Below are 13065 nucleotides of genomic sequence, written 5' to 3' on the forward strand. Positions count from 1 at the left end.
ATGATAGCCCTGTTTAAATATTTGAAAGGATGTCATATTGAGGAGGGAGCAAGCTTATTTTCTGCTGCTCCAGAGAACAGGACCCGGAACAATGGATGCAAGCTACAGGAAAAGAGATTCCACCTGAACATTAGGAGGAACTTCCTGACAGTAAGGGCTGTTCGACAGTGGAATGCACTCCCTCGGAGGGTGATAGAGTCTCCTTCCTTGGAGGTCTTTAAACAGAGGCTGGATGGCCATCTGTCAGGGATGCTTTGATTTGGATTTCCTGCATGGCAGGGGGTTGGACTGGATGGCCCTAGTGGTCTCTTCCAACTCTATGATTCTATGATTCTATGACATCTGTTGGCGATGCTTTGATTCTGTGTTCCTGCATGGCAAAATGGGGTTGGACTGGCTGGCCCTTGAGGTCTCTCCAGCTCTAGGATTCAATTTTTCTATGTGAATTCAGTACAGTCATTCTGCATTGGACAAAAATGTTTGACTACTTCCCTAGGAGATATTATACATTGAAAAGACACTACAAGAATCCAAAAATTGTATGATACATAGTTGTTGAGGATGAGATGGTGATGGTGATGGTGGTAGTGATGGTGGCAGTGGCAGTGGTGGTGATGGAAATGTAACTTTATGGTCTAATACAAAATGACATGTATCCAGGGCAACTCCAGCAAATGCAGCATAACGATGCAAGCAAGAAGCAATTCAGCATTTTCCTGGCTGACAACTGCAAATTTGACCTGACAGCTTGTGTCAAATGTAGATTCAAGGGGGATGGGAATATAGGCCTAACCACCCATCCATCTGTCACAGAAGTTTCCTTCAAAGATCCAGGAGCAAAAGTCCATCCATGAGAGAAAGGGGGGGGGTGAGAAGGACCCCTTGGTACAGAAAAATCAGGAATTTTGGTTGCAAACAGCTCTCTGTATAGGTTTTTTTTGGGGTTTTTTGTTTGTTTGTTTGTTTGTTTGTTTGTTTTTTGGGGCTATGTGGCCATGTTCTAGAAAAAAAAAATTCCTGACGTTTCACCAGCATCTGTGGCTGGCATCTTCAGAGAATGCTTTGCCTGGAAAAAGTGGGTCTATATGTACTGTGTGAGCCTGTGTGAGCTCTCTGTATACCTAACAGGGAATATGTCCATTCAATGGAAGTTACTTTAGAGATTCACTTGAGAAATTACCTGTTACATTACAGGCTCAGACAGTCTAGGAACTGTAAAGGTAACTTTTGCAAGCTTTGCTTCTAGAGAATTTCCCCCCAATAATCTCATCCTCAATGAGAAAGGGTTTGTCAACCTGTTACTGGCTCCCAGCTGTGCTCAGCCAGTCGATTTGCAAAGTTGGGAGCTTCCTGGCTGAACTTGGATACTAGCTAGGATTTAGGCAGGTTTTAGGTAGGGGGTGGCATTGGCAGCAAAATGCATATGATAATATCTGGCTGCATCCCAGAAGAGGATTCAAACTGGGCAAGGGAAGCCAGATTATTTAACTATGTGCTAAACTCCTAACTGAAAACAAGAAATTGGCAGCATGAGCTTTTGTAGACTTCAGTCTACTTCCCCAAAAAAGTACTACAAGATCTCTCCCCATACTGGTTCTACAGACTAACAAGACATATTAAACAGTTTAAAATTCACATTTTAAAAATCTTCTGGATAGGCCTACTGGAAGAAACTGGTCTTTAATGCCAATTAATTGTTTTATATTTGTAAGCTGCCTGGGAGTAAGGTGGGGTATAAATAAACATACACATAATAATAATAATAATAATTTTAAATTCAGACAGTATATTCAGCTCTCTTCCAGCAGGTCATTTCACAGACTGGGGGTGGCTGAAGAAAAAGTCCTCTGGGTGATAGTTGCCAACATAGTCTTGGCTGACTGGAGCAAATGTCCCCAAGAGGACCTGAGTATATGGATTATATTGGAGGAGGGGATCCAGTAAGTAACCAGGACCAAAACCATGTAGAGCTTTAAAGGTAGCAACCAACACTTTGCCTGGAAACTAACTGGCAGCCACTGGAGTGATTTTAAGATAGGTGTAATGTGATTGCTTCTAGCTGTACCAGTAACCAGCCTGGCTGCCATGTTTTGAACTAATTGAAATACACTAATATGAACAGAAATGTTTTGAGTCAAGCCGAGGACACTGCATGTGAACAGCTTCAAACCAGAAATGCAGGAAGGAAATTAGACTGTTCTTAATGTGTCATCCCTATTTAGGTGGACCTTTGCCTATGGCATAGCTGGTTGGAGAATTTCTTCAACTTTCACGGAGGCTGGGGAGCTTACCTTAGTCAAAAAGTATCTGTGTCTTTTGCTTGGCTTACATTGTAAAAGACCAAAGGACTGGGGAAAGCATCCTGTTGCCTACTAGTTAAGCATCTCATTTACCTGAGGACGATATTGATGCAGTTATAACATCTTCCCCAGCCACCTTGTCAAAAAAGGAGGCTGCCTTGCCTGATATTTCTCTTTCCTCACTTGAATGTTATCCATCCCTTCCTGACACTCACAAAAGTTTGCACCCACCCACTCACCCTTGAAAACTTTAGAATGTGCCCATTGGTAGGACGTTCTCATCCATCCTAATGCAAACAAATCAGTCTCTTTTCAAGTGACTCAGCAAGGTGGAAAGAAACAACACCCACTAGTTCCTCTGCATGTGTGAAACACACAAGTGTGAAAACCATCTTGAGAACAAGCACAGATGTAGTGAGTGAAGGTGCCATCTTTAAAATAACAGATTCAGCAGAAGTTTAATTTGTGACATGCTCTACAAAGTCCTTCCTTCTGGACTTTCTTGGGTTTGATTTTGATGATTACAAGCAGAGAACTTGGAAGTAATATGTTTTAGTTAATGTTGGCTGGTATCCGGTTAAGTACTGTATATATTTGACTATACGTTGACCACATGTATCAGTTGTGGATACCGTTTGGGGCCAAAGTTATGGATTTTGATATGACCTATGGATAAGTTGGGAATGAAACTTAAAGGCATGTAACTAAGGAGATAAAGAATAAAAAAGGAAAACAATGCCAACATATTTGTGTCACCCTAAAGATGGATAGGGAAAGAGGGAACTATGTTAAATGGTGGCTATGCAATGTGTATGAGGAAGTAACCAGTTGTACACAGGGCCTAGAAAATGTGCACATGTCAAAAGGGATGAAGAGGCAAAGCAAAGCAAATGATGACTACTTTAGTAGTGATTATAGCCTTTATCTTTAATGTGATAAAGTGATTATAGCTCAGAAAAGCTGATGAACATACACATATGTCTTATTTGCATCCTTCACAGCAGAATTGCTCTTGACATTCCTTTGAAAAGAAGGACTATAGAGCTGCCACTGCTGCCATTTTAAATGAGGCATTCAAAAAGGTATGAAGCAGCACTGCAGTGAAGAGAGTAGAGGATGCTGGTGCTTCTTTTAGGTGCTCCCAGGGCAAACTAAGCTCTTGTCTTTCACCATTCTACTCAGAGAAAGGGATAGTTCCTTTTTTTATGAGTACTGAGCAGAGTGGTGAAAGATGAGAGATTAGTCATCCCTGGCAGCACCTAAAAGAAGCACCAATCTCCTCCAGTGGTGTCACTGTGGGTGTGTGTGGTGGTGCAGACTCTACTGAGTGACATCTCACAGAGGGGTGTTACAAAGTAGGGTAGCACTCCCTGGGGTGTGGGTGGCTTCTGTTGCTTTCCAGGTCCTGAGTCCAAGTTCCATGGCCATGAATGATTAAGAAGGCTGGAGGGGGGGGCATCTGCCCGCTGGATCGCAGGCAGTCATGGCCATGCAGGACTTGGAAGACCAGGGGGGGGGGCTGCTGAGAGGGCCAAATGCACCCCTCACTTCACTGTCATGATGCCAAACTACACATCACAGCAGTGAGGTGGGGGTAGAGCCCTTTTGGCTCTGCCCCTGGAAATCCCATCCCCAGAAGCCCCACCCCCATACCAGATGACACCCTGTATGGGGACACCCCTGACCTCCTCTACTCTCACCACCACAGTGCCACTTCATACCTTTTCGAATGCCTGGTGAAAAATGGCAACGATAGCAGCTCTATGGAACTTGTAGTCACCAACCTACATTGACCCCAGATAAGTCAACCCAGGTTTTTTGGCCAGTTTTTTGACTAAAATTCTAAACTTATACATGACTATCTATAGTATTTGTTATTGTTGTTGTCAGGTGCCTTTGAGTTGACACAGACTCATGGAGACCTTGTGGATGAGACATCTCCATAGTCCCCTGTCCTCCATTGCTCTCCTTTGTTCCTATAAATTCATACCCATGTCCTCCCTGATTGAATCTAGCCATCTGGCATGTGGCCTTCCTCTCTTTGTAAATCCTTCCACCTTCATTAGCATTGTTGTCTTTTCAAGTGTTCTGTGTCTTCTGATGATGTGGCCAAAGTACAACAGCCTCGGTTTGATCATCTTGGCTTCCAATGAGATTTATGGTTTGATCTGTTCAAGGACCCATTGGTTTGGGGTTTCTTCTTCCTCTTCTTCTTCTTCTACTTCTTCTTCTACTTCTTCTTCTTCTTCTTCTTCTTCTGGCTGTCCATGGTATCCTAAGGACTCTTCTTTAGCATCATATCTTACAAATCTAGAACTACACATTCATAAGTGTCAATATTAGTAGTTATGAATGTGGCCACAATTGCAACATCCCCTTCCCGACCTTAACTACCAGTATCTATGCTGAGCAATAGAGATCTGTTCTGTTGATGATCAGGGCATTGCAGGATGACATTTCCATCCCCCTCTCATTTGGTGAGCTGTGATAATAAAGCAAGAGCTGAACCCCTGTTGTAACTCCACATGGCACCACAGCTCTCTGTCTGGGGACAGGAAACATCATACTGTGGCAACCCAAACAATATGTAAGCAGAATACATCTTAGTAGCTTCATGTGGCTGCTGGCTGGTGTGGTAGGTTTGAGGGGATGGTGCGAAGGTTATATGCATTCATAACTATGTCCATGGTGCAGGAATGCAAATGTTCATTTATATTTATTTCTCCTGCCTTTCTGCCAGTATGAGACCCAAGGTGATGTACAAACCTTAAAAACACAATACAGTCAGCCCTTCTTATACACTGATTTTTTATACACGGATTCAAGCATACACAGTTTGAAAATGTTCACAAAAAGTATAAATTTCAAATATCAAACCTTGATTTTCCATTTTTATAAGGGACACCATTTTGCTATGTCATTATATTTAATAGGACTTGAGCATACACGGATTTTGTTATACACGGGGGATCTTGAAACCAAACCTCAGCGTATAACAAGGGTCCATTGTACAATTAAAAGAAGCCCTTTTAATAGAAAGTTAAACTAACTTTGGGGCTGTGCAGACCACCCCTTCCTCAGCCAGATCGGGGCTGCAGCAACCGCACACCATGGCCCCAAACTGGTCTTTACTGGGTGTGAAAAGGAGTTGCAAAAAGCAGCTCATTTTTGCAGCCTGGAAAGGTCACGATAGCCATGGCCCTGGAGTTATATAGTGCTGCTTCAATGCTGCGTTGTGCGGATGTAGTGCTGGAGGAGTGTTGTGATGCTTTGAGCCATGTGGTGCGATGTGTGGTGTCACGGCACCCTGGGGACGGAGCTGAGGCATGCGTTACGGAGACACTACACCCTGACTCCACTCCTCCCAGCCGGTCTTTCATGATGGCTCTTCGTTTTTTTAAAAAGGATTAAAACAGCATTAAAAAATACTTAAAACACACACAAAAAATAAAAACTCTACACCCCGTCCCATCAAAACTCTATCTCTCACCAAATGCCTCCATGTATAAGGATATCTTCACCTGCTGGGAGAAAGAGAGCAGGGAGAGGGACAACTGGATCTCCAGTGGAAGGGAATTCTGCAGCCTGGGAGCAGCTACCAAGAAGGGTCTCTCCTGAGTCTTTACCAACCGCACTTGCAAAGTGAAAGACTTCCCATGTAACTTTTTACTAAATCATTCTCCAAGGTCTGGTATTGGATAGAATCTGCCTTCTCTCAGGAAAAGGAGGGCCATGTTCTTTTTTCACATTCTCCCAGACTGTCCTTCTCTTCAACTGACTACACAACTCAACTGTGAAGCATTTCTCATAATGCAAGTTGCCTGCAAGTTCTCTTGCTCCAACTTTGAAGCATTTCTTGCTCAATCAAGGAAAAATGGGTCAGGCACAATAGGAAAAACTCTCTGATCCAGCTACCTCTGCAGTTGTGAAGTCTCGATCCTCAAGCGATTTCTGTTGCTTTCGCTAAAGATGTTAAGACCCCTTTCAGCCCTTTCCCTCTTAGCATCAATTATTCCTTAATCCGACTTCTTATTTGTATGTGCAGATGGTTGTGGCTCTGAATTGCGTCAGAGGCTGAGTATTCATAGGCTGATATAGACAGGACATGTATGTGGATGGCTTGAGCCTTTTCCCATCTACATGCCAATAACAGAGGTGGCTGTGAATCTTTAAAATCCACATTGTTTTATTCACAAACCCTTCTGCTTTGAGGAGGAGCCATAACTGAGTGCAAGGTCATATGCTTTGCATAAGAAAAAAAAATCCCTAGCATCTCCATATAGCCTATTTGTCTGTCTGTCTATCATCTATCTGTGCTCTTCGAGTGTATCTGCATTCTAGAAATAATGCAGTTTGACATCACTTTAACTGCAATGGCTTGATCCTACAGAATCCTGGGATTTGCAGTTTTGTGAGGTGCCAACACACTTTGGCATACAAGGCTAAAGATCTTACAAGACTACCATTCCCAGGATTCCATAGGATGGAGTGACAGCACTAAATGTGGTGTCAAGCTGCGTTTTTTTCTACAGTGTAGAAGTCTTCATAAACCACTGCCCCAGACATAGGAGAGCTGTTGACAGTCAGAATAGATTCCACTGGGGTAGAAAGTTTCGTTCAGGGTAAGGGCACTTCAAATGCTCTCTTAAACCCTCAATGTGAGGAGCCCCAGATTGATACAATTCTCAGCCATTTTAGCACAGGTGTCTTTTAATAAATAATAACAATAATTAAAAAATTATTTATATTGCCCCGCCTCTCCCTGTGGATTGAGGCGGGGTTACAACCCAGTAAAAACATTCAATACAGTCGATTAAATACAACAATTCAATAAAAGTCTGTCTTTTAAAAGTTGTAAGGGTGAGACCTAAGCCAATTAATTAAAATGACTAGAAATGGGATTTAGGCTAAACATTAGGAATAATATCCTGGTGGTAAGAGATGTATAGCCATGGAATAGATACTGTAGACCGTGGAATATACGTAGGTTATATGGTCATCTCCCAGGGTGCTTTAGCAGTGGATTCCTGTAGTGATAGAAGGATGGATTAGAGGACCCTTGGGGTCACTTCCAATTCTGTATTTCTATGACTCTGTCATTCATTCTTGCCTGCAAGTAGAAAAGGTTTTAGTGTTGGGCAAAATTACAACATTGTTATGGTCCCAACATCCAAAGGGCTTATATCAAGCTGTGGGAAACCTGTCACTATCCTGGTGTTGGATGACATTTATCATTGCACCTGACCATTCACCAAGCTGGCTTGGCCTTGGTCTGCTTGGTCTACTTCCTCAGATAAGTCTACAAAACCTTGTGTTACAACTTCTTTCACACAGGATTGCTGGGCTGATGGGACTTGGTGTCCAAAAATATCTGGTGGACCACCCATTATTTATCTCTGTCTTCAATATATGACTGCATCAAAATTAATTTGTGATAGGGTTGCCATGCACCAGCTTTGACATCAGTTTGCAGGGCTCAAGTGGAAACATTTGAAGTAGGAATAGGCAAACATTTCTCCTCTCTTTCATTCCTTTTTCTTATTTGTTTCTTAATCTTGTTAACTATGTAATTTGGGAAATGGGTGGCATCCTATGCATGACTAAGGTCCTATACATAATTGGTTGTTTTACAACAGAAGTACTATATATCCCATGATTCCTGGAGGCAAAAGACATTCGGTATTAGGCAGCACTCACCTCATCTTTAGATATCCACAGGCATTTTTGGAATTCCGTTGTTTAGTCCCAACTACAATAGATCCATTAAATGAATTTGTTAGATGGTGAGTCAACCCATAGGTAAATCCCATTAGTTCAGTGGTTTTAGTCTGGTTGGTACTAATGATAGGATTTGTGATTGCATGGGAAGTTGTGACAAATGATAAAGAGGGCATGATAACAATGGAGGGCTGTGTACAAACACGATTTGAACAGTTCAAGCTCTAAATCAAGGTAGACCTGACTTTAACTGCTGCCGCACTGCAGAATTAGTGCAGTTTGATACAGCTTTAACTGTCATGGCTCCATCCTATGGAATCCTGGGGCTGGTAGTTTGTTGTGGTACCAGAGCTCTCTGAGAGAGAAGGCATAAATATTTCACAAAACTACAAATCCCAGAATTTGAACCATGGCATTTAAAGTAGTGTCAAACTGCATTAATTGTCCAGTACAGATCCAGCCTGTGACCATTGGGCTTGGCCTCTTGAAACTGGAGAAGTTCACACACTCTGGCCTAAGTATGCTTGTAGGTCCTGAGTAGAGTAGACCCATTGAATCAAAAGGGTTTGTCTCTGTGTTAACTCACCATTCAACAATTGATTGAACAGGCCTATTCTAGTTTTGGCTAATCAGCAAAAGGGCAGCCTGTTTGTGTGTTGTCTTTTTCGCATACTCACTCAGTCTCCAATCTTTATTTCATGTCAGCATCCCTGTCAGATGCGTTCTGTGGTGTCCTGAGCCAATTACCACCATTCAGCTGAGGACGAGAATTTCCAAATCAAAGAAGGGTGTCCACATTTGGACAGAGATTTTGGTGCCTCACTAGGTCAACTGCCTATTAGGATGGCCCTGGCTTCCTGCAGAGTATCGCAGAAACCTCTTTGCAACAGCTGCATTTACGGTGTCTGGAAACAGTAATCCCCTGCTTCTCACACTCCAGATAATCTCTTGAGCCATATGCTTTATTGCAATGGTGATCTGTTATTTCTTGGTGCAATGGAATGTTTCTGCTGTTAATTAAAGCTTCAGACTGAAGGCTGTAATATGAGCTCTCTCTCCCTCCATGGCTAATTGGCGGATGGTTCACTAATCTTGTCCTCAGTCTCTCAGCAAAGCTTTGGTTCAGTTAGACACCATTAGCTCTGGGGAAAAAACACACAGATGGAGGCTGTCTTTCCCCTTTTCCTTTACCTTTCCCTCCCGCCGTTCTTGACACATCCCTACTACTATCATATCAGCCAGCTCTCACATCCCTTGCACAGGTCCTTTGGGATATGATCTTCAGAATGAAATGGTTTAAAATACAGAAATTGTCCAGGCAGTCAAATCACTGGTCATTTCCCTTTGTTTTCCTGCCCTGGCTAAGTAGATCAATAGCTACCTCTTTGGTTTTTCAAGTGGTAATTCAATAATAGTGGCTAATCAGATTAAAGTTTCTTCAGCATAGAGTGTCCTGCAAGCACATGGCTAAGTGCACGCTTCCAAGAGCATTGACAGTAAGCACTATGCAATGTCATTTATTTACTGACCAACAAAATCTCTCTCTCTCTCTCTCTCTCTCTCTTGCTCCCCCCACCTCCCTCTCTCTGTCTGGCACACACACATACACACACACACAAGTAGAAAGCATATTCAGAAATATCTGAGAAAATGTTCAAAAATGTGTTTCTCCAATGTGAGGAAACCCTACTGAAGAGACTCCTGAATGTTGAAAAATTTCACTGCTTGAGTCCTATTGTCTACAAAAATTGTGTGTGTGTGTGTGTGTGTGTGTGTGTGTTCTGCAGTATTCAACTGAAGGCTGTGTAGGGAAAGTTTTTCATGCAATGCTGTTGCACTTATGGTATACACACACACACACACACACACACACACAGAGTGATTTTTGCACTGGGCAAGCAGATATGCATTGAATGTTGCAAAGCATTTCATATTTGTTTGTATATTCACTTGTGCAGTGTTGCAGTTGACTAATGCACAACTGTCATGTATCTCAGTATGAAATTACGCTCCATTTTCTTCCTGTAGGATCTCAAATGTTTGATTTTTTTACGTGTGTGTGTGTGTGATCTGAAAATAATAATTTTGAAATGGTTTTTGAGCTATGGTTTTGGAGTAGAGAACAAAGTTTGGAAAAATGCAGAAACCTAAGGGTAACCCTAAAGTCACCGGATCCTATGTGATCTTGGAATCTAAGCATGCTCAGCCCTTGGTAGTACTTAGATGGGTGACTGCCTAGGAATCCCAGGTGCTGTAGACTAGTTTTCAAAGGAAGGAAGTGGTAAAACCACCTCTGAGTATTCCTCTCCTAAGAAAACCCTATGGAATAAATGGTGTCACCAAAAGTTGACAAGTGACTTGAAGGCTCATAAACACACACCCAACTTCTTTCCAGTCTATGGAGTAGAGTAGAAAGCATAGATCAGGTTGGTTCCTTTAAAAATACAGATGAAACAAAATCACCAGCATCCCGATTGTGGATTGACTTGAGTACAACCAGTAATTGACTGATAGCTTCCATGTCAGTGGAGTGTTGACTTGATTCCAGTTTTCCCTCTGATCTTTAATGTTGCTGGATCCTATTTCCAAAATATATTGGCTCCAAATAAATTAACCCCTTTAACAATTGAAGTAAAATCCAGTGAGGATTCACTGCCCCATGATATGCAAGCCACCAGCTGCGTTGCATGCAACATAAATCAGCCCAGTTTTGAGATGCAGCTCAAACAACCTAAAGAGACAAGTCATCTCCATTCTCAGAGCTTCTAACCTGAATATTTAGCATCCCCTAGATTTTGTGTAGGGCCTAAGTACCCTAAAGACACCAGATACTGTCTGATCTGGAAAGCTAAGTAGGGCCAGCTCTGGTTAGTATCTGGATGAGGGACCACTAGTGAATACCAGGTTCTGTAGGCTATATTTCATTGGAAGGAAGTGACAAAGCCACCTCTGAATATTCCTTACCTAAGAAAACCCTATGAAGTTTATGAGGTCTCCATAAATCAACAGGCAACTTAAAGGCACGTACACATATACACACAGCTGTTCTGCAGTTAAAAACCCGCCTGAGATTCAGATTGCAAATCCTTTCCATTTTCATGTGGCCCAGTGCTTTCCAATCTAACTGGGCAGTTTGCTTTTCCTTGGGGTGTGAAAGGAGGTTTGAAAACTGCCAAGGTTGCAAATGGAAATTGCTTTGGGGGATTCTGAAGAGGAGAATGAACTTGGCCTCTTTCTCCTGCGCTCTGAATTAGTAATCAACCTGGCAGATGGATCCTAGCCAGATATCTGATGGACCTCAGAGCAGGGAGGAAGAGGACCCAGTAGAACATTTCTTTCAGCTCTGAGTGGTGGTTGTTCCACTCAAGTTGAGAGAAGCCCTTAATTCGCTCAGTCCCCAGTGTATAAGCGACATTGCCTCTTACTACAACAAGTTGACCCAGAAAATACATTTGACAAAAGTTACTATTTCAGGGAAAGAACTGAATGGAGAGAGGGCTACAGATAAGGTATCCTTAAAGATTTGGTCTTTGCAGATGGCATGGTATGAACTGGCCAGCTTTCAGCACCACCCCAACAAATACAGAGCAGTTAACTGGGTTTCAATCACCCCAGATGTTTGGTCACAATTCTTGGTTCAAACCAACCAAGAGATAAGCAGATTATTAAAATGTTGAAGCAAAATGTGTCCAGAACTGTACAGAGTGGGCCCTTGGTATCTGCTGGACACCAAAATCCATGGATGCTCAAGTCCCATTATACACAGTGGCACAGTAAAATGGTGTCCCTTGTGTAAAATGGTAAATTCAAGTGTGAAGTCGAAGGCTTTCATGGACGGCATCCATAGTTTTTTGTGGGTTTTTCAGACTATGTGGCCAACATGGCCACATAGCCCGAAAAACCCACAAAAAACTATGGTAAAATCAAGGTTTGCTTTTGGGGACTGGAATATTTTCAAGCCGTGGTTGCTTGAATCTGTTGGTGCAGAATCCATGGATATGGAGCACCAACTCTGTTTTGGAACAAAATACTTTGGCTGAGATTCTACATTCAGGAGGCAGAATGTAATGTTGCACACATTGGAGTTTATCACACGGGAGGGATTTCTCTTAATTTCGAATGAAAAGAAATTTGAAGCCAGAGAATCCAGAGAAAACGGAAGTACTGATGATAGGTTCTCCTGGCCCAGGGAAGGAAATTGTTCCACCTGTCCTGAATGGGGTCACGCTCCCTGTGAAGGACTCTGTTCGCAGTCTGGGAGTGCTTCTGGATTCGTCGCTCCACCTTACTTCTCAGGTGGATGCGACGGTCAGGAGCACTTGTTATCAGCTTCGGCTGATATGACAGCTGCGACCCTACCTGGGCCGGGCGGACCTTGAAACCGTGGTACACGCTCTGGTAACCTCTCGTTTGGATTTCTGTAACACGCTCTACATGGGGCAACACTTGTACCAAACTCGGAAGCTACAACTGGTGCAAAATATGGCTGCCAGATTGGTCACTGGATGTTCCAGGACCAGTCACATAACACCTGTTTTGAAAGACCTCCATTGGCTGCCCATTCGCTTCCGAGCTCAATACAAGGTGTTGGTTATTACCTATAAAGCCATAAATGGCTTGGGCCCAGGGTACTTGGAGGACCGCCTCTCCCCATACAATCTGCCCCGCACACTCAGGTCGGGCGGGAAACATCTCTTAACCATTCCAGACGCACGTTACAGTGCAACTCAGAGAGCATTTTCCACCTCAGCCCCTCGTCTCAGGAACACCCTGCCCGACGAACTCCGCACAGCCACCTCCCTTGATGTATTTAAAAGGACTTTTAAAACTTTCCTTTTCCACCAGGCTTTCCCCCCATGAGTTTGAGTCTGTTATGGTTTATTGTATTGTCATTTTGGTTATCAGGGTTTGTATATTGGGAGGGGGTTGGAGGGTTGTTGCTGTTTTTATATAGTTCTTGCTGTTTTTATATTGTTTTTAACGTGTATGTACACCGCTATGATCTAAAAAAAGGAATAGCGGTATATAAATATTATTATTATTATTA

The 13065-nt window shown here is 42.8% G+C and overlaps 1 protein-coding gene across 2 annotated transcripts in view; it reads left to right on the forward strand.

The window, feature by feature from the left end:
• The window catches only part of LOC121929579 (adhesion G protein-coupled receptor B1-like), a 222386-nt gene that overhangs the window by 46926 nt on the left and 162395 nt on the right, over window positions 1-13065 (forward strand). The gene's annotated exons all lie outside the window — the stretch shown is intronic.

The sequence above is a fragment of the Sceloporus undulatus genome, chromosome 4, assembly GCF_019175285.1.
Source record: "Sceloporus undulatus isolate JIND9_A2432 ecotype Alabama chromosome 4, SceUnd_v1.1, whole genome shotgun sequence".
Classification (NCBI taxonomy): Eukaryota; Metazoa; Chordata; class Lepidosauria; order Squamata; family Phrynosomatidae; genus Sceloporus; species Sceloporus undulatus.